This window comes from Alexandromys fortis, unplaced genomic scaffold (assembly GCF_014885135.2).
Source record: "Alexandromys fortis isolate MF-2015 unplaced genomic scaffold, M_Fortis_MF-2015_v1.1 scaffold_187, whole genome shotgun sequence".
Lineage (NCBI taxonomy): Eukaryota > Metazoa > Chordata > Mammalia > Rodentia > Cricetidae > Alexandromys > Alexandromys fortis.
In genome coordinates this window covers 1027315-1054322 of record NW_026068088.1, presented here as the reverse complement: position 1 = coordinate 1054322, position 27008 = coordinate 1027315, and the positions used below count along the sequence as shown (strand labels likewise).

General features: G+C 42.3%; 2 long non-coding RNA genes across 2 annotated transcripts; one reads left to right on the top strand and one right to left on the bottom strand.

The window, feature by feature from the left end:
- Window positions 1-6: 6 nt before the first annotated feature.
- Window positions 7-10828, bottom strand: LOC126488739 (uncharacterized). The gene is made up of 4 exons (XR_007588786.1): window positions 10655-10828; window positions 9403-9441; window positions 3029-3126; window positions 7-209 (listed from the first exon to the last, which is right to left on the bottom strand). It is a non-coding gene; the product is annotated as an uncharacterized lncRNA (long non-coding RNA).
- Window positions 10829-16817: 5989 nt separating this feature from the next.
- On the top strand, window positions 16818-18929 carry LOC126488723 (uncharacterized). The gene is made up of 2 exons (XR_007588785.1): window positions 16818-17203; window positions 18554-18929. It is a non-coding gene; the product is annotated as an uncharacterized lncRNA (long non-coding RNA).
- The last annotated feature ends 8079 nt before the right edge of the window (window positions 18930-27008 follow it).

Below are 27008 nucleotides of genomic sequence, written 5' to 3'. Positions count from 1 at the left end.
GCAGGCAGTGCAGGATCCAGGAGAACACAGGAGCCCCTGGAGCCCAGGCTGAGGGTGCCGGGCTCTCTTACTGGGGACCTTGAGGCTCACTGCTCTGGGTGGGTAGCCTTAGAGTAGGAGCTTAAAGTAGGAGCTTAAAACTGTTGTTGAGCACTGGTCCTAGCATACAGCAGGGCAGGGTTGGGGGTGGGGTGATGAGATGCTGGCTCCTGGTAAGAAAGAAAGCGCTGTCAGATGTTTTGCAAATTTACAGAATATTCTTTGAGGTGTAAAATATGTGCAACCCAAGCGTGTATGAATGGGATTCTTTGTTCTCCGTTATGATTGTTTTGGCTCTGACTCTGAGGGATTAATGTTATCTGATCCCTGGGTAAAGGGCGGGTGGGTTGCGCCTACATAACACAGTAGAGTCCCTTCTTGTTCCTACTGAGGGTCATCCAATCCCTAGGATGCAAAAGCCAACTCCCCCGCTGAGTTTGAAGCTGTGTTTGTTCTTAAGTGAATGTTTTCTGGAGTAGTTTCCAGAGGGACTCAGAGGAGGCCACTGAGCAGAGGGCCCCTTTCTCACTCACTTCCCAGTGCTGGCCTCACCTACACCAAAACCGTGTTTAGTGAAATAGCCTTTTCTGCCTTGGGGGCCACATAGGATGGGACTTAGAGAATGCTTCTAATGACAAATGGAGGGAGCTAGAAAAGGCCATTCTGAGTGAGGTAATCCAAACCAGAAAGACAAACACGGTACTCACTCATAAGTGGATATTAGCCATAAAAGCAATGGATAGCTAGGCTACAGTCCACAACCCTGGAGAAGCTATGTAAAAAGAGAACCCTAAGAAGGCCCCAGGAAAGGGAAATAGTTAAGATTTCCTGGGTAAACTGGGAAGGGGAGTAAAAGGGAGGTGATAGGGGATAGGGACATGAGGGCTCAAGATGGCTGAGTTGGGGGAGGGCCAGAGAGGGGGAGCAATGAAAGAGATATGTGATAGAGGGAACCATTATGGAGAAACCAGGTGCTAGGAAAATTCCCAGGAATCCACAAGGATGACCCCAGCTAATACTCCTAGCAATAGTGGAGAGGGTGCCTGAACTGGCCTTCCCCTATAATCAGATTAGTAACTACCCTAATTGTCATCATAGAACTGATGGAAAGAGATGCAGTGACCCACAGCCAGGCACTGGGTTGAGCTCCTGGAGTTCAGTTGAAGAGAGGAGGAGGGATCATATGAGCAAGGTGTGTGTGTGTGTGTGGGGGTCAGGATCATGATTGGGAAAACCACGGAGACAGCTGACCCAAGCTAGTGGGAGCTCATGGACTCTGGACTGATAGCTGGGAACCCTGCATGGGATCAAACTAAGCCCTCTGAATGTGGCTGACAGTTATGTGGCCTGATCTGTTAGGGTGGTGAGGGTACACAGGCAGTGGACCAGGACTTATCCTGAGTGTATGAACTGGCTTGTTGAAGCCCATTCCATATGGTGGGATACCTCGCTCTGCCTTGATATAGTGGATAGGGACTGGGTCCTGCCTCAACTTGGTATACCAGACTTTATTGACTCCCCACGGGAGGCCTTACCTCCTCTGAGGAGTGGATGGGGGTGGGATGGCAGAAGTGGGTGAGCAGAAGAAGGGGAGGGAGAGGAAACTGGAGCTAGAATATAAAATTTAAAAAATTTACATAAAAAGGAATGTTGCTAAGAAAAAGTATTTCAACAACTCTAACTGGTCATGTAAGTGGCATTCCAGATCCTCGCAGTTGTGTGGAGATGCATTCATCTCTAACCATTGTTGACTGACAGACTCAGCTTCTCCTTTTTCAGAGTGTGAACAGTTAATTCAGAATCTTCTAACTTAGTGATGAAATCCTCCAGGTACATATGCTCTTAAGAAAGGATTGTGTCCCAATGAAACCAGCATTAATGGAAAAGATCAAAAGTTTAAAAATGCATTTAAAAAACTTAGCCTACCAAATTTCTGAGCTCTGTGGCACAACTCTCTGTGGTACAGGATGTTTGCCCGTGGGACTACATAGCTAAGTTGGGGCTATTTAGCATGGGGAATGAGGACTTTAAGGCTGAGCCGGAGCCCCTTAGCATGGTGACTGAGGTCACTACTGTATATCATCAACCCAGGAAAAGAGTCTAAATTCCAAACTCAAAATATAGTCTCTAGAGTCAGCCATGATGGTACACACCTGTACTCCCAGCATTTAGGACGTATAGGCAAGAGTGTCATTGGTCTAAATAGTGAGCTAGTTCCAGCTGGGGCTAGTGAGTCTTGGTCTCCAAAATAACCAAGCAAACAAAATATGTTGTCTGCTGGACACATACCATTACCCACAATGCCATCTCAAAGTCCTGATCAAACCATGCTAGAGAGCTTCTTCCCGCTCTTGCTCTCCCAGTATCTTCTAAAGCCTTGACTGCTTGTTCATGGGGCCCAGAGTAGAAACGTTTAGAACAAAGATGTCCCTACTCCAAGAATTACTATTTTAATCACTATGTCTTTTCCTTTTGGGCCAGACATTGAGAGTGGGAGGAAGTTTCTGGCACACTCTCAAGGCAAACAGGGACAGTGTGAATGTTCTGGGCAATCACACCGGTACTGTTTGCACATCTCCTTTTTGTTTGTCGCCCATGACCTTGTCCTAACTTTCACCCTGTCCTAACTGCCCTCCAATTTTGTCTGTTTTTAACATGTTATCCAGTTGCTCCTTTTATGAATGCATTATCAGATCTTATCACTCATAACCCTCTTTGGAGATTACAAAAGATCCTTTATTGACTTCACATTTTTATAGGGCATAATTTGAACTCTTTGTTTAGGGTCACACGATTATTAATGATATAGAGACCAAGACTGGTAATTAATAATTACTATGTGTCCCTTTCACAATACTTAATATAATATGGCATTTTGCAACAATTCTATGGGTTTAGTAGTTTTATTTCCAGATTTAAAAATAAGGAGACAGTTTTGAGACATGAATTATTTTTCCCAACTAAAGAGTAGGATATTACTATTATTTACCACTCATCTTCTCCCTGTATATTCAAAATACTGAAGTCTTCACAGATGGCAGAGTTGAGCTAACCACTGTTTTCCATGTCCTTCTTCCTCATGCTGGACTGAGAAGAAATTTGATATACTGGTCAGTCTCTAATGAATTCCCAAGATTCATTTGCTCCTTTGCTTTAAACATTTCGTCCCTCCGAAGGAGGGTGATACATTACTCCTGTGAGCCAATAATCCTCTGCATGACTTTGTATCATGAGATGGTAAATTCCAGGTATGGGAAGTGTCTTCCACCCTGATTCATAACCCATACCATCTACTGATTTCATTAGATGACATTTATTTCAGGAAGGTGAGGAAAGATTGAAGAGGGACCGTTAGGCTACAGGGCTGTTTTTACTATAGATGATCTAGTGACTAATAGCTTTCCCTTTTATTACAAAACTCCTTTTAAATATAGGAAGACTAACATGCCTTTGTAATGAGTGGGTGCATACCCATTCAAATACCCAACATGGAAATTTCTCTTATTTTCTCAGAATAAATTTTTTTAATAAAAATTTAATTGTGGCAAAATATATATAAAATAAATTTGAACACTGTGGTGGTTTGAATGAGAACGACTCCCATAGGCTCATATATCTGAATGTTTGGTTCCCAGTTGTGGTGCTGTCTAGCAAGGATTAGGAGTATGGCCTTGTTGGAGGAGTTGTGCCACTGGGTGTAAGCTTTGAGGTTTCAAAAGCCAGACCCAGCCTCTTTCTCTGTGCCTCTGCTTGTGGATCAGATCTAAGATCTCAGTTACCACTCCATGCCATGCCTGCCTGCCGCTATGCTTCCTGCCATGAGGGAAATGGCCTGAGTCTCTGAAACATCAAGCATGTCCCCAATTAAATGCTTTATTTGTTAAGTTGCCTTGGTCACAGTGTCTCTTCACAGTCATAAAACAGTGACTAAGACACCATCTTAATAATTCGATCATAGATTTCAGAAATGCTATGGACAGGAGCAAAATTTTTGATGGTTCTTGGTTTTAGTGATAAAATAACTTAAACATGGATGCAGAAGGGAATGAGAGAGAGAATGAGAGAGAGTGGGAGAGAGAAGGAAAGAGGGAGAGAGAATAAGAGAGGGAGAGAGAGAAGGAAAGAGAGGGAGAGAGGAAGAAGGAGGGGAAGAGGGAGAGGGAGAGGGAGAGGGAGAGAGAGAAGAGCGCTTCTGGGTAAATGTGCCAGCAGATGGAAGAGGCAGAAACAGGAAGCTATACTTTCAGTAGAGCAAATGTAAAAAGATGCCACTTGGAGAGAGAAGATGGGCACACAGGGAAAACAGAAAGAATGCGACCCAGGACATTTGTTCCTTGTAGTTTTTATAAGGGAAGACACAGTGCCATTCTCCTAGGGTGATGTAAGCATTTGGTTTAGAAGCAAGAGTCTCCCTTTGCAGGCTAGCTAAACATGAAGTATTCAATGTTCATATTATCTGCCTTAACCTTGAACTCACCTACGTGTACTGGAACTCAGGTCCTGTCTAAGGGAAGAAGGAATAATTATTAACTGTGTTTATTGTCATAGTTTACCTTTTAGCTTTAGGGCCAGGAAGGAGCAACTAACGTTATAAAGTGCCACGAGTTTTTCTTTTAGTTCTGTTAACCTGGTCAGGATAGAATCACTAACTAACTGTGCTTACAGCCACCAGTTCACCCCCTTCCTTGTGGCCAGATTCAGCCTCTGCCAGTGGTTCCTCTCTAACATGCTAGTTAGCTGCGAACAACTGATCTCCATTTCTGACTGAAGACCTTGTGCTGCTTTCTTCTCTACCTAGCTGTGGAGGCCACACAATACATGGAAAGGGGCTCAAGAGAGTTTGCGTCCTGGGGCTTGAAATCTGCCTCTTTTTTTTTTTTTTCAATTTTCTAACTCCCTACATGAAAGTCTGTAGGCCATTGCCCTTAGGGGGTGGGGCTTCGGTGTGGTCTAAAGTCCATCTCTCATTAAAGGGACACAGTGGAAATCTGCATTTTGAATCTCCTCGTCAGCTGTGTCGCGCTTCCCTGTACTTTAGGCTTCAGGCTGGCCTTCCGTTTTTTTTGAGACAGGATTTTCTATTTAATACAGGAATACAGGAGGGTTCTTGGAAGGTCATAGGAGGACCACCCTGTCTCTACCACTTCTGTAAAGGGAGCCACTGACCCATCTACCATGCCGTTGGTCTCAGAGAATGCTCATATATTAATATTCATAGGTATCAAATGGTACCAGGAAAAAAGATGGATGCAGAAGGCCCCGTTTGTTTTTCATTAAAAAAAATATTTTTTTGAAGCTCTGGAAGAATTTTGTCAGAAGTCAAAAGAACCTACCCTCCAATGAATGGCAAGCTGTAAATCTGGGCATCTTCCCCGAGGAGGAAGATGGAGAAGAGAAAGGAAAAAAATGTCGTGTTATTAAGTTGGCATTGAGAACAGTCACATGGTAGACAAGTAGTTATTTAGTAGGGACGGGAGCTTTAGCAAAAGAGCAAGGAAACACACGATATCACCGAAAACACATGTGGGCTCTGGCCAGCATCTGAGAAAAGACAAGTTATGCTTTTGAGTGAGGGCTCAGAATGACTGGCCGGCCCAACAGAGCCTCGCAGTGGCCCTGTGTTGAATGCCCCTCTCACTCCTGTTCTTTCTGCCTAGTAGCGCCTACAAGTGTAAACTGTATTCACGTTGCTAGGCGGTCAGTTTCTAGGACATTTCTGTCTTGCAAAACTGAAACTAATACTTATTAAACAACTTCCCATTCTCTCTACCTTCTCGCCTCTCTCATCGGCCATCCTACTTTCTGTTTCTGTGAATGATGGCTCTAAGTAGACCACACAAAGAAACTCATACACAGCATTTTAAAAATATTATTTTGAGTGTTCCATACAGTGTATTTTCAACATATTCTCCTTTCCCCAAACTCTACAATAACCACCTCTCTGCCTTCCCATTCTTTGCCACTCAGCTTTGGGCTTTCTTCTTTCCCTGTTGAGTTCAGTTTGTGCTGTACAGCTAGTCTTGGGAGTGGGGACCGCGAGAGTATACGATCTTCTTATCAGGACTGACATCATTAAAGAAACACGACTCTTTGTCTCCCAGAATCTATCAAATGCCAACAGAGATTTGGTGTTCACCTTTCCCCGTGTGCTAGGATTTTCTCTGACTGGAGCCAGCATAGGACCTGTGCTTGCTCTCACAGTCCTGGAAGCTTGCGTGTGTCTTCCCGGCATAGGTCCTATGCATGCTCCCACAATCCTGGAAGCTCGCATGTGTAACTTCCCGGCATAGGACCTGTGCTTGTTCTCACAGTCCCTGGGAGCTCGCATGTGTAACTGCCCTGCTGCATCTGAGGCACACCATTTCTTTGGTGTTACTGACCACTTCTGGCTTACATTCTGTCCCCTCTCCTGTAAAGATTCCTGACTTTGCAGGGAGGATGTGATGTACTTTATTTCATTTTATAGACTGTCTTTAAAGTTCATTCTTATTGTAGTGTGTGTCAGAATTTACTTTCTTTTAAAGGCTAATTAATATATTGTTTTATACATCTACTGTCTCTGTTTGAACACTTTGGGCTATGGGAAACAGCTCTACTGGGATCATAGGTGTGCAAATATCTTCAAGTCTTTATTTTTGATTGACACACACACACACAGAATTACTGGCTCATTTTATGATTCTGTTTTTCAAGCTGCTAAAAACACCATGTTAGTTTGCAGATTATTGATATTATTTTACATTCTTGATGCACAGTTTCTAATTTCTCTATATCATTTTAAATACCTGCTATTTTTATTTTTTCCATAGTAGAAATATGAATGCACATACTCTAATGTGACTTACATAAAGAGAAATGATCAGACAGGTTCTTTGTATTGTAGGTTTCTCTGAGTCATGTGTATTATACATATTGTTTTTTTATATCTTCTTCTGTTTTGATAAAAAGAATAATGATGCTCATGGAAAAAGCTTAACTGAGTTCAATAAAAAAGTTTAGGACTGGGTCAGGCTTGGTGGCACAAGCCTTAAATCCCATCTCTCGGGAAGCAGAAGTGGATAGATCTTTGAGTTTGAGGCCAACCTGATCTACAAAGAGAGTTCTGGCACAGCCAGCAATACACAGAGAAACCCTGTCTCAAACAAACAAACAAACAAACAACAAACAAACAAAACAAAAACAAGCAAACAAACAACCAAAATTCCAAGACCAAAACAAAATAAAACACACACACACAAAAGGTTCAGGGCTGGTAAGATGGCTCAGTGGCTAAGGGTGCTTGCCACAATGCCTAACGATATGAGTTTAATTCCTGTAACACACAAGGTAGAAGGAGAGAACGGAATCCCACAAGTAGGCCTCTGATCATGTCCTGATTCTATCCCTATCCCACCCAAACAGTTACAAGTTCATGTTTTTGTTGAAGTAAAGCCTATGTAATCAGGCAGCTGACAACAAAAGTATAGCCCATGCATTCCTAGAGACGTCTTCCTTAAGAGTATTCAAGGTGCCTAAGATGAGCTGCCCAGTTTCTACAGTATTAGCCTTTGAGAGATCTGGCTATATCAAATATTAGAATCATTCAACTTTCTAGCTAGCTGTGCTAGTTATTTCCAATGTTGCTGCATCAGTTACATCAGAAGCATTATTATACAGAAGGGCAGGCTTATTTGGTCCCGTGGTTTGAGGGGATAGAGTCTAGTAAGATAGAGAAAGCGTGGTGGCTTAGACCAGCTGAGTCTAAATAGGGCACCGGGTGGTTGTGGTGCAGCTTCCTCAAGCATTTACAAGCCAGGACACAGACGAAATAAGATTGGGGAAGGTATCTAGGCCTGCCATCCAATGACCTCTGCTTGCCAAACAGACCTCACCTTTTAAAGTTTTCATAACTTCCTAAAGCAGTGCCACCTGTTGGGCAACAAACATTCAAACTCATGAACCCCGTAGGGCACATTAAACATTCAAACACAACATTCTACCCCTGACCCCCATAGGCTCAGGACCACCTCACAATGCAAACAAAATATATTCAGCTCAACTTCAAGCAACCCCACAGTTCTACAGTTTGAACACTGTTCAAAAGTCTATTGTATAAAAAAAAATACATACTTCCAATTGCTCTGATATGAATGTCCCCATTCCACAAAGGAAGAAGGGAGAAATAGCATAGAAAGATGACACCAAAGTAAGGCTGAAACCCAGAGGGACAAATCCAAACCCTGCAGCTCTGTGGTCCAGGATTGCAGTGGTGTCAGTCTGGGTTCCATCCCTTCAATATTGCTGTCTGCAGCATATGTGGCCCCTCTCGTGGTCCAGCTCCTCTCGACATCTCCAGCTTGTTTCAGTGGACATTTTTGTACCTTCAACATCCTGGGGTCTTTACTGAAACAGATTTTGCCTTCACAGATTCATACAGCCTACTTGAGAGCTCATGTAAGGAAACACACCGTCACACACTTCCTGGCTTCACTGAATTTCTGAAACCTTGATTCAAGTCTGTGACTTCGTAACTCTGCTATTTTGCATGCCTGGAAAACATGTACCCCCAAATGATGATGAGTTTTACTGTCACCTTGGGGTGTAGCCCAGTTCCCTTGTATCACAACTGCAATCGCCATTATGTATCTCTGTGGCTGAACCTGGGCAAACACTTTTGTAAACTGATGTTTTCTAATAGAGAACCCTGGCATTCTTCTGCCAAATTAATATGCATTTTTTCTATCTTGGACTCTTTAATGAGTAGGATCTTATCCTAAGTAACTGCAGAATGACCCTGTTTCCCCTTCATTGTACTGATACTTTCATCATTTTATCTACACCCATATCATAAGAAACTATAAACACACTCAAACATTTTTCCTTTACTTGAAAACCCATACATTTTCTTGTCTTTTGTTTCACTTCAATTTTTTCTTCTTGTAAATCTCTCAGCAATCACAGGTTATGAGAAGCTAAGTACGATCAGTAACCATGCTACTATGGTTTAGACAATATGCTGTTTTGAAATCAATACCATTAATCAAATTAACCAATTACTTTTCAATTCAGTCTTATTAAAAAAAAAAACAAACGAGAGAGCATAGCTAGATACTTTTCTAGAACACAATCTGAATGTCTTTGAGCCCAGCTCCCATTATAATCCTTGTTTCCCTTTGGCATCCCCAAACACACTCCTTTGTGCCTATCCTTCTGTGCGCATGCTGGGGTTCCCCTCTCTCTAAAATGACCATTTAGACTTGACTTCCAGCCCGCTTGGGCTTGTCTGTCTACAGCTCCAAACTCTCACAGTTCTACACTCCAGCTCCAAAGGCTCACAAACTACAGCGGCGAGCCAACTTCTCAGAATACAATTTTATTAGTTACCTTTCTCACTGCGGTGACGAATCACTTTACAATGAGCATCTGAAGGGAAGAGAGGCTTGTCTTAGTCCGTGGTTTGAGGGGAGACAGTACATCAGAGAGAGAAAAGCTAGGAGGCCAGGTCTGCCTTTTTTAGGGTAGTAGCAGTTGATGGTGCAGCTTCCTCACGTTTCCGCTGATCCGGAAACAGAGGGACCATACAGGACAAGGCTATAACCTCAAGATTCCATCCAAGTGACTTAATTCCACCAGCCGGTCTTTGTGTCTTAAAGTTCTATAGCTTCCCCCAAACAGCACCAACACATGGCAAACCGGTTTTGAAACACACAAGCATGTGGTGGATATAACACTTTCAAACCACAGCACCGATAAACTGAGGTCTTACGATGGGGCTGTTTCCAAGCATACAACCTGATGTCTGGCGAGTGTTGGCTTGGGGTCTCAGAGTAGGTCCCCTGTATGTTTTGGCAGTTAGTACATCAGGGTCTCTGTGATCAGAGCAACATGGCGAGGCTAAACAAAGAGTCAGCTTCCCCTAAGGGGTGCTCTTTTTTTTTTTTTTTTCCATCTCATTGGTCAGACACATGTTTGAGGAATTTCTACAGGATCCAAGCTTGAAGGAGTTTGAGTTTCAGCAGTAGCCAGCCACGGGTAACGAACTAGATCTGCGTTGTTCTTGCCAGAGAAATTTTTGTTCAGTTTTTCATTAGTGCTAATGAAACTCACTCTGGTCAAAGGAAATCACATGACGCCACCACAGCTGTTTCACTGAAAGAGCGGCTAGCTCGAGCTGCAAAGCTGTTTATAACCTTGAGCTTTGGGCGTTGGCCTCAAGGAGACAAGTCTCAATGAAAAATAAATAAACTGGATAGGCATGTTTCAAATTTAAAACTGAGAATTTGTAATCGAGACTGTTCGAAATACTCAAGAAGCAATGGCTGAACAAGGTTTAGAAGTTCTTAGAAGGTGGAAGACTCCTGAGATGTTAGAAATGAGAGCTCCGGGGTTCTTGGGGCCACCAGGAATTACTCAGATGACTAATACGTAGCAGAGACCCGTGTGAGTGTACACTTGCCGTAAGTACCCCCTGACAAAAGGGCTTCGAGGACCAGAAACAGGGGTCAGAAATGAAGTCTGAGACAGACATTCAAATGAACTTCATTGGCTCCCCTCTCCCTCACGGTATGACGGTATCCTAAGGTAAATAAGAAGTGAAGTCCCCAGAAGGTCTAGAGAAGGCTTCGCTTGGACTTACGTCCACACGTGTGAGTAAGACTCCCACTCTCCAGAAACTTGCTCTCACACCTTTCCGAATATGGTCCACTGCTCCCTGCTGAGAAGACGGAGGGAGGATGAGGCAGACAGGTGAGAATCCTGAATTACAGCCCTGGAAGCTCACCAGAGGAAGGCTGGAAATTCCCAAGTTGCCTGCGTGACTGGCCATTGATGAGTCATCTCTAGCCCAAAGGCCTTGTGTAACTTGGCCAACTTTAGGGAGGGCTCTGCCACTTGGTTTCAGAATGAGAGATGAGAAAGTCTCTGTGTGTTTTGTTAATAAGCCCGAATATTTTCACCTTAGTGGCTAAGATTAGTACCAAATTTTGTTAGTTGAATTACCACAGTTAGTAAAGATAATGATGTATTATAAGAATACATGTATGTGTATACACACACACACACACACACACACACACACACACTCAAGACTATCAAGGATGTTAGGGTTTATGGCTAATTTTATTTTGTTTCTAATATCCTTGTAATACTTAAATTTTTTAAAAAAAGATTTTAATTCCATAATGTAAAATAATTTTTTTGCTTGGGAGAAAAAAACCATCCAGTCATTATTTTTATTTTTCATTGATTGGCCTATATAAGTGACAACAGATCAGATTATTTGAATGTCATTTTTCTCTGTGGCAATCTTCCACACACCTACTATAAACAATATTTAGAGACAGGTAAAAATTGGGTCTATAAGTTAAAAATCTATAATACATAAAAATATTTCTCTGGGAATAGTGATTTTCACCAAGCATTGGGATTTGGTGCAATTTTGCATATTTCTCTTCAGGGAGAACCATGACCTAGAATTTCTCAATATATAGTAAGCAGCTATATTGGTAAACTTGATAGTGCTGAGGTCTTATTAGCTCAGTTTTACCAGATATTATAATATAATTTCTGAGACTTTTTTTTTTTTACAAAAGATTCATTCATTATTCAAAATCAATTATGCATTTAGGTTTAAATTAATTTGTTAAAACCTAATCTGGATGTGAAATAAAATTATCTTAGCATAATTTTTATTTTAAGTGGAGGAGTACTGAGCGCCCAGAGGACTTTCAGCTCTCCATTCTTCTCACTGTGGTAGGGCTACCAGGCTGCCCACTGCCTTTAGAACATGGCTCCCGTCCCCACGCATGCTCAGACTATGGGACATATTAGCACATTTTTATAGTTCAGGGTTGCATTGAACCTTGCCTCTGATCTTCAGCTTGTCACCTCCTCTTCTGAGACATTTTTGCTTGACCTCTGGGTCCCCTTTACTGGTACAAGCTCCTCTTTGTACCACTTATTATTATTATTATTATTATTATTATTATTACCTTGTGTACCACTTATTCCTACATGACCAGCTTCAATACGAAAGGCAACATTAATTCAAACAGCTTAGCCCATTCTAAGAGACTCACACTAACTGTAAATCCATCTAGATTAAGCACCGAGACCTAGACGGACTGGGTCTCCTAACTTCCACCTTCAAAACCGTGTCAACGATACCAGTGTCATGGGGGCAGGAGACAGAATCCTTGACTTGATGAAAGTAAAAAGGTCATTGTGAAGCTTCCCACCCAGCATGGAGCTTTTCAGGGCTACCAGGGGTAAGAGCAGCAGACAGCTGCCTGCAAAGACCACCACAGTGACAGGAGCTGGTAGCATCTTTGGAGGAGGAAGATGGAGAAAAACCTCAAAGTCCAGAAGCTCCCTCCACAATACTTCCTCATGATAGAAGGACTTTCCAGCATCTCTGCTGTCTCAGAGCCTGAAACAGTTTGCTGAAGACAGAGAAAGTCAAACCACACCCCTGGGGTGGGGGTAGGCAGTTCGGGGGTGGTGGATTCCCCAGTTGCCCTTGCTTGAAGCTTCTGCCCAGGCAGAATCCTACCTCCAGTCAGTGCCCCTAACTTCAACTGCTGCAGGCAGAGGGTCTCATTCCTGCCTCAGCCACCAGAGACCTGAGATTCTGGTATTTCAAGACCTGCCAGAGACAGGGCCCCTACTCCCGCTACTGAGCCTGCAGACTTGCTTGCTGCAGAAGGTCCTGCTGTCGTGGGCACCCTAAAGCCCGGTAAGAGTTTTTGAGCTTGACACCCTGAAACCTCCAAAAGCACAGGGCTGTAATACGTGCGACCACCCCAACAGGCACCTCAAGGCCTCCTGAAGAAATCTGTTGCTGTACTTTTGCCTTTGAGACTCACGGAGTTCTTTATTCCTGCCTGACAAGTAAAGTTACCCTTATTTTTCCCTTTGCTGTCTGCCATACTTCCAACATCATACTTTCTTTCTATTCTCTTTCTTTACAACTCACTGAGCCCAATTTATGCTTCAAGTAGGCATACGAGTATAGGCCATCCTCTGCATGGGCAGCATACAAAAGGTTGTACCCTCGAAGAAAAGGGATTCTTTCTCTCCTAGCTTCCATCAGTTGCCATAACTTCTAGTCTGGGGTGTCTGGTGAGCCCACTGACCACCCGTCATGGAATGTTTACTGGTTTGTGCAAGTCATATCCAGGCAATCATACCTGCTGTGAGTTTATGACTACTAAACATAACAGATGACTAGTAAAAATAACAGAGCCATCTCTGTTATTTGCTTGTTTCAGACAAACCAGACAAACACTCCTATCACTGAGCTACATCTCTCCCACATCACAGCCATGTTTGTTTATTATCACTATGTGACTCTTTAATATTGTAAACTACTAATAGATATTTGCTTGCATTTAAAAAGAAACTCATCTATTTGATCAAATTGGAGCTCTCCAAATTTGTCAATATAATTGAAAATTAGTCTGGTTATTTACTTCTCATTCTTCACAGAAGAAAAGATTGTATTTGTTAACCTCTCTTTCCTTGTGATAACTTCACAGATACTCAACCTCACAAAGAAATGAGGCCCAGTTGTCTGCTGTTCTTTCTTCACTGACAGGTTATTGAAAAGCCTCTGTTCGAGGCAGAGACCCACATCGGAGCACTGGACTGAGCTCCCAAGGTCCAGTTGAAGAACGGAAGGAATGTGAATATGAGAAAAGAGGTCAAGACCATGATGGGTTCATCCACTGTAACAGTTTACCTGAGCTAATGGGAGCTCACCAACTCTAGCTGGACTGGAAAGTAACAAGCATAGGACCAAACTAGTCCCTCTGAATGTGGTTGACGGTTGCATGGCTGGGGCAGACTGAGGAGGCACTGGCAGTGGCACCAGGATTTATCTCTACTGCATGTACTGGCTTTTTGGGATCCCATTCTCTTTGGATGTATTCCTTGCTCAGCCTAGATATAATAGGGAGGGCCTTGGACCTTCCATAAAACAAGGTGCCTTACCCTCCCTCCATGATGATTAGATGGGGGTGGAGTGGGAGGGTGTGTCGAGGAAAAGGGAAGAGGGGAAGGATTGGGAATTTGGATTGGTACTTTTTAAAAATCTAATAAATAAAAGAAAAAGAAAAGCCTCTGTTCTTAATGTGTCTATAGGACATAGCAATCATAGGGTCTTTTAATTGCTTTCAGTTTTGGGAAGAGGATTTATGTTTGGACAGGACTATTTATGATAATCTCATGGGTCCAAAATTAATATTTCATTAATCAAAATGGTTAACTTAAAAACTTGGCTTTTCTTCAACCTTTAATTTCAAACCCATTAACAATTACATAACAATGAATTCTGCCCTTCACAAAATTGTATTTTTATTCTAGTGGAAAAAAAATCACTAAGAATCAAAGAAAATTTCAATTCTGCTTAGTAATACTGTATCACAATAGTCAAGAGGTGTAATACCCAGGTCAGAAACACTCAGTGTTACTGATCTGAACATTGAGAGTACTGCAATAGAATTCTAAAACAGCAATAGTTTAAAGTAGTATTTCTGCTTATTGACAAAAGCTACTTTTAGAGTATAAATAACTCTTGTATAAATACCTAAGCATTATCATTTGTGAAGGATAATATCTCTGAAAGTGTTGTGTTTTTCGTTTAGATGTAAAACCCCCCAGTCTGCCAGGATTTCCCTACATGGTGTTGGAAGGCATTCCAGAGGTTTTATGTTCCCTTTGGCAACTTTGCACACACAAGTTTGTAGGAAGTAAGTATGTTGAAGTGAATTTTTCATGTGTCATCAAAATTACTATTGTTAAAGATAATTTCAATATAAAATTAATTTGAATTTTTCTTTCCTTAGACACTTAAAGCAGGTAGTGTTAAAATTTTTGGTAGACATGGACCTAAAGGCAAAGCCCCAATAATGTTAGCTATAAAGTATTTATGAGTATTATTGATTGTATATAATAGATAAATATATCCTTAACTTCCAGTATGTCACAATGTGACCTTATTTGAAAATAAATTCCTTGTGGATACGATTGTTTAAGGTGAGATCATACTGGAAAAAGGTGGACCTCATCCAGTATGAGAGATGTCCTTATGAAAAGATGCCATGCATAGAGGTTACACAATGTGAAGAGGCAGGGGAAGCAGAAACACATCACCATGCCAAGGAATGGCTGAGGCTACCCAGAAGCTGGGAGAGAGGAACAGCAGAGACTGTTTCCCAGAGTCCTCCGAAGGAAGTAGTAACCTTGGGAACCTCTTATCTCAGCTGAAACTTCAGATCTGCAAGACCACGGGTATCTGTTGCTTAAGCTTGTGGAAGTTTGTCAGGGCACTTCAGCATTGGGAAAGCAGTGAGAAAGAAGTGGACTCTGAAAACTGGGCAAAAGAGAGCGCGTGGTACAAAATGACGGCGTTAGATCTTAGTGTCCTTAAACAGATTTAGCAAGAAAAGTCTCATAGTTTAAGAGCTTTTTGAGCTGTATGTATTTTTACAATCTGTCTGCATTCGTTTACGTTTTGTTTTGCCGTGTGTGTGTGTGTTTTTGTTTATTTATTTTTTATTCAAGTCCCACTGATTTCCACACACAAGTTCTAGCATGGTCTCTCCAGGTCCCTGTCCCTACAGTTCTGAATGTGTTCTCTCTAGGCTCCATGCACACTCGTCAATAACACACACTCAGTTCCTACTGCTCTGAGAAGCATGTGTAGCTCCAACTTTCAGAGGATGCCCAGGTCAGAGGTTAAGTCATGTGACCTGGGCTAAGGCGAGTGGAAACAGGGAACTAAGGCACCTCTCAGGAGGATAAATTGATTTCTATTAGTCATGGAAGCTTCCCAGAGGAACTGACTCGACTTTGTTGAGGAAGGAGAAAGAATGGAAATGAGAAGCAGGCATGGTGAGGGGAAAATACAAAATTTTAATATTGTAAAATATTAAAAATAAGAACATACATATCAAAGACTAGAATAAATGTGGGTAAGTTAGCTATTCTATTTAAAAGTAGAGGCCCATATCACTGTCATCATTTTTTTCATTCAAAGTTATTTAATTTATGTATTTATAGAATATAATGTAGCAATTTAATATAGTAATATATACATATATACAGTATATATTGTTTAAACAAAGTAACATTTCCATTTCCTTACATAGTTATCTTTCCTGTGTGGTAAGAATCTTTCAATTCCTTTCCTATACTTCTAAATACCTTAAAGAAGAGTTCCTGCAAAGGGGGTAAAAAGGGTGGAAAGAGTCAGATAGAAAATTTTCCGTAAGCAAAAAGATAATTGTGACTTTGTTTCATGTAGGTTAATTGTGGCTGAGCCAAAGGGAGGAGTTGAGAAATAATTGACGGGTAGCTACGAAAGGAATCAGTGACTGGCGAGACGCAAGGATTGGCAGGGGAGAAGCGCTTTTGGTGCTTGGCTTTAGGGTTATGGAACTGCATGGGTGCTGAGACCACTTACTGGGCAGGTCATACAGGAAGTGGAACAAGACTGGGCCAACAAGGTAGTGAGTTCGGGCTTACCAGAACATCTGAGGGGTCCTGAGACAGCTAAAGGACCAGCACTTCTCAGCCTCCTCCCTCTCTTTACTTTTCCCATCCGCATGCATTCTTGTCTATAACCCTCCATTGGCTTCACATAAAAAGGTTCGAGCACTTCAGAAGTATCGCTTTATCTTTGCAGCGTGGCGCTTTGATCTCGGGATTATCCGTGCAGTCAATTGTCTCAAGCAGGATTTAATTTCTCTAAATTCAATGAGTGCTTAAAGCAATGGAGCAGATTGTGTTTCTAGTGGACACAAGAGCCCCAGATCTGAACACTGCTTACACAGGCTTTCCCGGTCACTGTAACAGGGCTCTTCTAGAATGTCTCCGATGGTGCAGATAAGAAGCCTCAGAGCCACCGCTGGGACCCATCAACTTCTCTCTTGTGCTGTTTTCCTTCCTGTACGGAAAGTGTTTCCTTGAAGACAACATAATGGATCTCTAAATGAGGCTGGCAGCGTTCATCTGGGACACGGTACTGAATGATGAATGGCGCTGAGTCAATCAGTCACGTGCTGACATGGTCCATTCGGTAGCAGTCCTCCATGGAAGATGTTCCCTGTCGTTAAGTGCGATCGTTGTGTGCAATCCTGACCAGCTGGGCAGGTGTGAATTCATTTGTCCCGCCAACTAACACATGGTAAGTATGTAACAAATGTCAATTTCTCTTGCCCGGCTGTTTTAGGACTGAACACCGTGCCGGCAGCCAGAGGGTAGAAGTGAGGGCACACCAACAGTGTAAGTGCACCCACAAGCTCTCTTTAGTAAGCACCTCCTCGTCATGCGGAGCTCCCAGAAATAGCACAGAGTTTCTCACACAGGAGGTTTGCTCTGTTCTATGTGCCTTGGCTGTATGTGATTATTTGCTCTGGGCATTGTTCATCCCAATAAAGCAAACAAAAAGGTGCCATTAACCTTCTGGTGACTTTGAGACAACAGTCGGAAATACCTTTCTATCACTGCCTACTCCCACCCCTGCCATTAAAGCCAGACATCCTAGTACCAGTGTTTACTCCTGAGCCAAAATGACCAATGCAGCATCTCTAGAGCACTAGAACCACGTAGTTTCCTTCCCTGATATGATGGGAATCGTTTTCTTCTGCTGTCATATTTATTCTTTTGGTTGCTATTTTCAATCCCTTTTTCCTCGGAGATTTAATTATGAGTCTACAGGCTCTAAGTCAGAGGAAAATTTGACCAACCATTGTCACAGAAGAAGCCTTACTTCCTTCTTACCATTGAATCCTTCTCTTCAGGTCAATACCGTTATGTTAGGCCTCTATTCTTAATGGATAAGTTATTTTTTAAGAATTATTTTTGCACTCAAGTGAGTGACCTCTGTTCCCATGCCTGGCAATACAGTAGATCTGACCCCGAAGGTGTAGGTGTGGGAAATCTGACCCTGAGGATAGGAAAGCAGGAGAATTGGTCCTGTCTCTTGCTCACCTCTGCAAGGGGTGAATTCATCACGATGCAACTATCCAGGCCCAGAATGGAGGGCTATGAGTTGGCCCATCCCATTATCTACCCCATCTGAGGTCTGCTGGAGCATGCGAAGGAGATAGCCCTGCAGACCCAAAGCGGCAGGATCTCCACAACACAGGGCAACAGCAGGATAACCAAGCCGAGTTCCCTGGAGGGTCCAGCACAGATAGTGCAGCAGAAGCCAGAGGCCTCAAACCAGACCAATGACTTTTTGCAGTCAACTCTTGCAAGTAAAGGTGTATGGGTAAAAGGGTTTACGGTGTGACTCACTGTGTCACACCACAGCTTCCATGACGAGACTGATTTTTTTTTCCTTCTTTCTTAAATTTTATTGTATTTTTTGGGAGGAGTTTCAAGAGCAAAGGGTGGCTATGAAGGGATGAGAAAGTTAATGGGATGGAGATGCATGATGTGAAAGACTCAAAGAATAAATAATAAAAACAAAGACGAATAGGGAAATATTTTCGATTTCTCCTGAAAACAAAATTTCCTCTCTGTTTCTCAGGATCATCCCAGCATCCTCTCAGATGACCACACTTGAATATCTCTTGGGTCATTGTTGAGGATTCTGCTGTAGTTTCACAGGGAGAAGGACTCTAGACTTTTTCCATGAAGCTGGGCAAGGAGAAGATGGAGAAGAAGCCTTATGAAATGATTGTGAAATTAGAGGGTGGGAGCCTGGGAGTGTGGGACTTCAAATGTGAGTAGAGGTTGCTGGAAATGGATACTGGCTTCTTGACAGAAGACCAGAAAGAAGGAACCAATGGTTGTGTGGAAGAAGAGACCCTGAAACATTTCCAGAGTGAGGATGAGTTTTCTGGAAAATCTGTGCCCACAAATTTATTTGTGCAGTAAAAGTTAATATATTCCACCTTTAATGCCAGTCTTCAGAGTCCTGCATTTGATCCTTAGCCCCCTTTAAACCTCCAGGTCTCTAAACTCCTTTGTCGGCACAGGAATTGATGCCCTCCTAATTTTCCTCTATATATCAGGCTAGCAAGGGAGTTGCTATACCTACCTACTTCACCTGTATGGAGGGTGGTGACAGACAAGCTAATCCTCATGGACACACTCCTAGGGCAATCTGTCTTGGGGGAAGAAGGAAGGAAGAATTTGGGATTTCTCAGGGAGAGGAGAGAGAGATATTGTTCTCATCCTCCAGACTTCTTTTGAAGGTGCTGTCTCCTTATGCCCATGGTGAGTCTGTTGCCTGCTTTTAATGTCAACTGGATACAAGTTCGGGTCATTTGGGAAGCAGAAATATTAACTGAGATAAACTGCTCTATAGGAATGGCCTGGAGGCAAGTCTATAGGACACTTTCTTGATTGATAATTGATGTGGGAGGGCCCACATCTCTGTGGGTGCCACCACCTCCGGCAGGTGGTTCTGGGTGGTACAAGAAAGCAGGCTGAGCAAACCGTGAGGGAGTGAGCAAGCAGCAAGCAAACATGGAACTTTTCCAGGGCCTCTGCATCAGTTACTACCTCCCAGTTCCCGCCTTGTTTGAGTTTCTGGTCTGACTTCCCTTGGTGATAGACTGTTTTGTGGAAATGTAAACTGAAATAAACCCTTTACTCCCCAAGTTGGTCGTAGTGTTTTATAATGGCAATAGAAACTCCAAGTTGAGGAACAACATGTGTTGGGAACTGAAAAACCAGTTTTTCCTCAATCTATTATTCACCATCAACATTTAGACTCTAGATGTTGAAAAATGATTTTATTTATTTATTTATTTATTTATTTATTTATTTGTGTGTGTGTGTGTGTGTGTGTTTATACACACCTGTGTGTGGTGTGTGGGTACCTGTGTGTCTGACCCTCAGCATCGTTCTGGGCAATGAACTTTGATTCTCTGGAAGAAAACCAAGCACCTTTAACTGCTGAGCCACATCTCCAGCCCTCTAGCTTTAGATAGTTAGTAGTATATTAGAAGTCTCATTTCTGAGATATGAAGTTGAACATTGAAGCAAATGAACAGCTTCTCCTGAGCAGCTTTGAGAAATGCCATCAAAGGGTTTGGTTTCCATCACCTTTCAGTTGTCCTGTCCTGTTTTTTGTCAATGCCCTTGTACTAACTGACCTTTGGCTACATACATGGACTCATCACCAAGACTGGCCTTCAAATTTCTATGCTAAGAAGAATCAGGTAATCCTAGAGGACTGAAGACAATAGCTGTCCTAATAAATGATCAATACTAATAGTCATGGTTTAGTCAATGACTGGCATCATGATTTTCACACAATTACACACAAAAAATAATACATCTAGTCTAGGGCAGGTATATTTTTGGGGAACCTATATTAAGTGGCCATAGCTACATGGAAATATAACCTAAGTCACAGAGAATCACGGAACTGGGAATCTGGGTTAGTTGCATGGACCTCTCTGCCTGAGCACATTATCGCTGTACTAGATGCTCACCCAAATCGATATCAGTGAAATCTGTTGAGGAGGAAAGTTCTGAAGTAGGACCTCTGTGGAAAGTAGGGCTTGCCGATGGGTCTCATGAGGGCACTGCTTGCATCAGGAATTCATTAGACGATCAACCATGTTGTGCCACATTTGGTTTGTAGAGCAGCACTCAAGGCCATTTCAGAAACCCCTCTCATGGCTTCTTCGGTGTTTGTGAAACACTCAGTGAACCCCAAACACCAGTCCTGTCTGCCATCTCTCTGCCTCCTTCATGACGGCTGGCTCTGGCTTCCATCTTGGCTAACTCCTACCTTCTGGGGTCATCAGTCTGAAGATGCTTCTCATTCCCAATCAGGACGAAGGATACATGGAGAAAGAGGTACTTGACTTTGGGAAACTTTTTTGTTGCCCGATCATATGACAAGGGCATTTGTTCTACTATGTTCATAGCAGCATTATTTGTAATAGCCAGAACCTGGAAATAACCTAGATGTCCTTCAATGGAAGAATGGATGAAGAAAGTGTGGAATATATACACATTAAAATACTACTCAGCGGTAAAAAACAATGACTTCTCGAATTTTGCATGCAAATGGATGGAAATAGAAGACACTATCCTGAGCAAGGTAACCCAGACCCAAAAAGATGATCATGGGATGTACTCACTCATAATTGGTTTCTAGCCATAAATAAAGGTCACGGAGTGTATACCTGGTGAACCTAAAGAAGCTAAATAATAAGGTGAACCCAAGAAAAAACATATAGTTATCTTCTTGGCTAAGGGAAGTAGATAAAATTGCCGGGGAGAAAATTGGGATCTTGGGGGTGGGGTGGGTTGGGGATAAGGGGGGATGGGGAGAGAAAAGTGAGAAGGGGAGGATTGGGGGAACTTGGGGAAACAGGAAGATTGGGATAAAGGAAGGTTGGATAGGGGAGCAGGGAAAATATGACATTATTAAAACTGAGTGCATTGTGTGGAAGAGCCTGAATTTGGCATGGTGTTCTTAAAAAGGAATTGTCCTTTTCCCTCTGTTTATAGAAATGCTCAATTGCAATTAAAACAATGAGGTTTCTCCCCCATGTTTCCCTAATCTCCTCATGTAAGGACAGCATATGGCAGTTAAGACGGGAACCATAGAAAGTCTGCAGCACGATCCTGCTCGCCCTGTGGTGGCTGAATTGGGAAGACCATTCTGTGTTCTCACACAGTCAAGTATTCTCCCTGCTAGTTTCTGCTTGGACCAAAGTTTAGTCTAGCTAAAAGTGTCTTGTTTCTTGAAACCACAAGAAAAAAGTAATTCTCCACTACTACTATTGGATATTTCTTCACGTTCATTGAATTTATCAAGACCCAAGAGCCTTCATAATACATAGGACTTTTTCAAGTAAGTCTGTTGTATTCAACTCTTGTGTTCCATGATCACAGCTCACTGCTCAGCCTTAATCTTCTTTATGTACACATTTCCCATGGTTCAACAAAATAAGCTGGTTTATAGCCCGATCGCCATTCAAATAGAGTGAAGCACATTCTCAACTCTCTCCTCTTTCCCCAGAGCCTTGGATCAGCTTCTCAGAGTCTTAAATAAGATTTATTTTTTAAAAAGTTTGGATGGATAGCCACACATGTCTAGATAGTGGAGGAAAACCATGAAATTAACACAGAAGAGGTAAAGACAATATGGGGTGTGGAACCAAACCACAATCTTCATTCCCAAAAATTAAAGGCTGAATTCATGAAAAAAAAAAAACAGACAATAAATATGGAGAGCAAATGACTAAAGAACTCCAAATATAAAAAATGGTGGCAAAACTTAAACCAAAGTGTTAATTGAAAAGTTAAACAAATGTTATGGGCTGAATTGTGATCTCTTCAGTTTCAAGACTGAAGCTCTAACCCCCAATACCTCAGGATGTACCTCTATTTGGAGAGAGAGCTTTAAAGAGTTACACAGGTTGATGGCTCTTCGGCATTTCTCCGTTGGCATGTCCATTGGTGTCATCCTTTTCCAGCTCATGTTTGGGCAGTCATGTTGGTGAGACTTTATGGGCGAAACTGATATCATAAGGAGACACAATCAGAGCAAAGTCCCTGATTTTCTGCCTCTTACAGTCTTTTCGCCCTTCTACAAACCTTACACAAAGAACTAAATGCAACCTAAGAAAGTTGTGAGTGAAACTGGTGGTCTTCCCCAGGGAAGAGCATACCACTTGGTTATCCAGTGCCCAAACAGGAATCGTTATATGGACAAGACAAGTTATATTTAAGAATGTATGTGTATATACATAACAGGTTTGCATGCAATAACAATTAATGAAAACAGAGATGGTGAATTTAAAGAAGAACAGGGAAGGGTATGTGAGAGGGTTTTGAGGAAGAAAAGGGAGAGAAATGTGATTGAGTAGAATCTCATAAAAGGGGAAAAAAAGAATTACCTAGGTACCTATACAAGGGGCTCCAAGCCATTCTAACTAGTAGTCACATAAGCAAAGGGAATTAGACCAAACGGATGTCAGAGGTCATATATGGAGAGATGAGTATGTGATCAGACACTAAACAGTGGCCCCTGCATCTGAACAGATCTTTCAGAAGAAACTAACTGTGCTGATCTGTTGGTGCTGGACTGACAGCCTCCAGAATGCAAAGAAAGTGAGATTCTGTTGTTTCAGCCATTCATCCTTTGGCATCTTATTATGATACCATAAATAGTGATATGACAAGTTTTCAGAAAACAAACAACAACAACAACAACAACAAAAAGCAATGAGTCAAATAAAATAAGGAAGTGAGAAGCAGATCAAAAGGAAGTTTATGTGAATGAAGATCCCATAACAAGGAAGTGGACAAATGAAAAAAGAAAAGAAGAGAAACAGAAACCAGCATCAAGATGTTGTGAATTATGTAGTCTGACAACAGAGCCTCTCTGCCAAGTAGTATTGGCACGTACTTTCAGACTCAGGGAATATAGAAGAGCTCTCTCTCTTTTTTAATTAGTTATTTTACATCCCAATCACAGTCTCCTCTCCCTTCTCTTCTCCTACTCCCTTCTCTCTGCCTCCCTCAATGTACCCCCTGGTCCATATTCTCTCAGAAAGGGCAAGGCAACTCAGCATGAGGAACAGATTCCCAAGAGCCATCCAAAGCACCAGGGACAGTCCCTGCCCCCATTGTTAGGAGTCTCATAAAGAGACTAAGCCACTCAACTGTCATATATACAGAGGCCATAGGTCAGTCCCATGCTGGCTCCTAGTTATTGGCTCAGATTCTGTGAGTTCCCATGATCCAGGCTAGCCATTTCTGTGGGTTTTCCTCTGATATCCCTGAACCCCCTGACTCCTACAATCCCTCCTCTCTCTCTTCAGCAGGATTCCTGGGCTCAGCTTGTTGTTTGGCTGTAGGTCTTTGAACCTGCCTCCATCATCACCTCATGAAGGTTCTCCTCTGACAACAAGGGTAGCTACCAGTCCCATCACAGGGGATGGCATGTTCAGGCTACACATCCACTGTCGCCAGGAGTCTTAGCTGAAGCCATCCTTGTGGACTCGTGGTAGTTCCCTTGTATCAGGTTTCTACCCTACCCCATAAGTCTCCCTTTCCCGTCATCTCTCTCAGCACTGTCCCCCTCCGCCCACCTCCCAACCTGACCCCTCACGTGCCCATGTCCATCTGTCCCAGTCCAACCAGGAGATCTCTACCTCCCCTTCCCAGGGATATCCTTGCACCCCCCTCGTTGCACCCTCCTTATTTCCTAGTCTTTCTGGGTCTGTGGATTGTAATATAGTTATTCTTTGCTTTACATCTAATATCTACTTATGAGTGAGTACATACCATGTTTGTCTTTCTGGGTCTGGGGAAGAACAGCTCTTAACCATTTTCCACGGAGAATGAGGAAGAAAAAGATTGAAGCTGGTTGTGCATGTAAACAAACAAAGTATCTGTGGGTAGTTGTGGATGAGGAACTGGAAGTTCATATTATTAACTCACATTGTTTCTACGGTTATACATTTTCCTACCAACAAAGGATGAGTTGTTCTGTGTCTAATCAAACTACTGAACACTGTGACCCTGTGTTAGGTGTGGTGCCTTCAGCATTTTGACCAATTGTGCATTTGTCCACTGACTGTGGGGCATTGTAAAAGAAAGACAGAAAAAAAGGAAGGAAGGAAGAAAAAAGAAAGAAAAAAGAGAAAGAAATAGAGAGAGAGAGAGAGAGAGAGAGAGAGAGAGAGAGAAAGCTGCTCTGAACAGAACTGAGAGCAGCCCAACTCTATGGGCAGACACACAAATGTTTAGGAGGCAATTTGAAAACATAACTGTTCATAAAAAAATAAAAATAACAGGTTCTACTCTAGGGCTTGTGACATCACCGGGCTTTTTACCAGGATTACAGGACCAAGCATTAAATTCCGTTGTGTGGAACTGGCTTATATTCACTCAGAGTGGTTAGTTACTCCATAACAGTTGTGTCACATTGTTTTGCTGGTCAATATTGCATCATTGAGAATTCAGAGCTGGGTAAGGCCATTGATGTCTTCCTCTCCATCCTCAGCAGCCTACAAAACGCCCTCTGGCACTTTGAAAGCCAGACAACAAGGAGGAAGTTTCCCAATCACTTTGAGATTGATATCACTATGTTATGCAGGCAAAGTGTGATGTCTTCAGAAATAGGATCATTTTCTGTAGCTATGGTGGGTAACCAATCTTGTGCTGTCTTGTATGTGGCCTCCTGGGCCAATAAACTCATATAGAAGTCTCCCAGGTCTTGTATTCTGATTTTCACTTAACATCTCATGTTCTCTACCTTCTTTAGCTAATTCGAAGTTAAAGAATTAAGAGGACAAACAGGAAACACAAGTGGTAATGACGGCCAAGCAAGGTTTGAGAATTGTTATTTTCCTTTATAAAATTGTTCTTAAACATTATTTCTTAAAAAGGTTTTTCTAAAGCCATTACTAGACCACCTTTATCCCCACTAGCGAAGGAATCTAAGTTTACAGCTTCCAGTTAAGCCCAGCCCTTACTGACTCACTACCTCGGTAGTCTGACTTTTGTCCTACATACCACAGAGACATACCTGCTGCTCCAGACACTGACACTCCCAGTCACTGAAGCCTGAAGCCTCTTTGTGCCGCTGGCCTCTTAGGACACCATTTTCCTGCACGTTCTCCCTGCCCCCGGAGCTCCCAAAGCACCACTCGGCCAAGCGACAAGGCCTTTTTGAGTGCTTAGTGTGCACCAGATACTTCCTGGGCTATGACGCATTCACAGCTGATTGAAGCGAATGATTGAAGTGACAGCAGGCGTGAATTTGATGAGTTAAGAGAAAAACAATTGCTGAGAAGAAAACAATGTTCTAGAGCAGCCCCGATTGACTGAATAAAATGCAAGGCACTAATGTAACTTGGAACTTTTAGTAGCCACATTTAAAAAGGAAACCAGACTTAACTCATTTTAAACATAGGTTCAACATACCATCATTTTAACATGTAATCAGTGTACAATTATTGAGGTACACTTTTTATATTAAAACTTCAAGATGTATATCTTTATAATTGTATGTACTCGACATGAAAACATACCTTAATTTGAACTAACCATATTTCAAACACTTAAAAGTCTGGTGGGCACATTGAACAATCTAGAATAAGATGTACCAAGCAAGGGAATGACATTTTTATGTTTTAGAAGTAGAATGAGTTCTCCTAGCAATTAATCCCATTTAGTAATACAACAAACTCCAAAGGGGAGTTCTTTAGTGGGCCTGAGATTGAAACTGCGGCTGATATGGTTGCTATCTTATTACCTTCATCCAGCTTTCCCCTTTAAAAACAAAAGTAATGAGCTGGGCGGTGGTGGCGCATACCTTTAATCCCAGCACTCGGGAGGCAGAGGCAGGCAGATCTCTGTGAGTTCGAGACCAGCCTGGTCTACAAGAGCTAGTTCCAGGACAGGCTCCAAAACCACAGAGAAACCCTGTCTCGAAAAACCAAAAACAAACAAACAAACAAAAAAAACAAACAAACAAAAGTAATGCAGAGAAGAACAACAATCTAGACAAGGCAGCATTGTATAAAGTAATGTTTAAGCTGGTATAGTCGTGCAGACCTGGAAAGCCAGGAGGCTTGAAGCAGGAGAGCTGTGAGCTGTAGCCCAGCCAGCCTACAAAACAAAGCTCTGTCTCAAAAGCAAGCAAGGGAGAAAATGAGCAACAAACAAATGTTTAATCCTTTTTATTTAAAAAACGTAAATTACGTGTACAAGAGTTTGTGTGTGTGCATGTGAGTACAGTGATTGTAGAAGCTAGAAGGGGGCATTAGGTTCCTGAAAGATTGAATTACAGCACTTGTAAGCAACCCAGTGTGGGTTCTGGGAATTGAACCCAGGTCCTCTGGATCGGCAGTACTGCTCTTTACTGCTGAGCCATCTCTCCAGTCCAGTGTTTAATGCCTTTGTCTACTCTATCTTTGGGTTAAGAAATGCTAACAGATTGAAATATATCCTTGCAGATGTACATTTAGAAAAAGGATATTCAAATACACACATGTGCA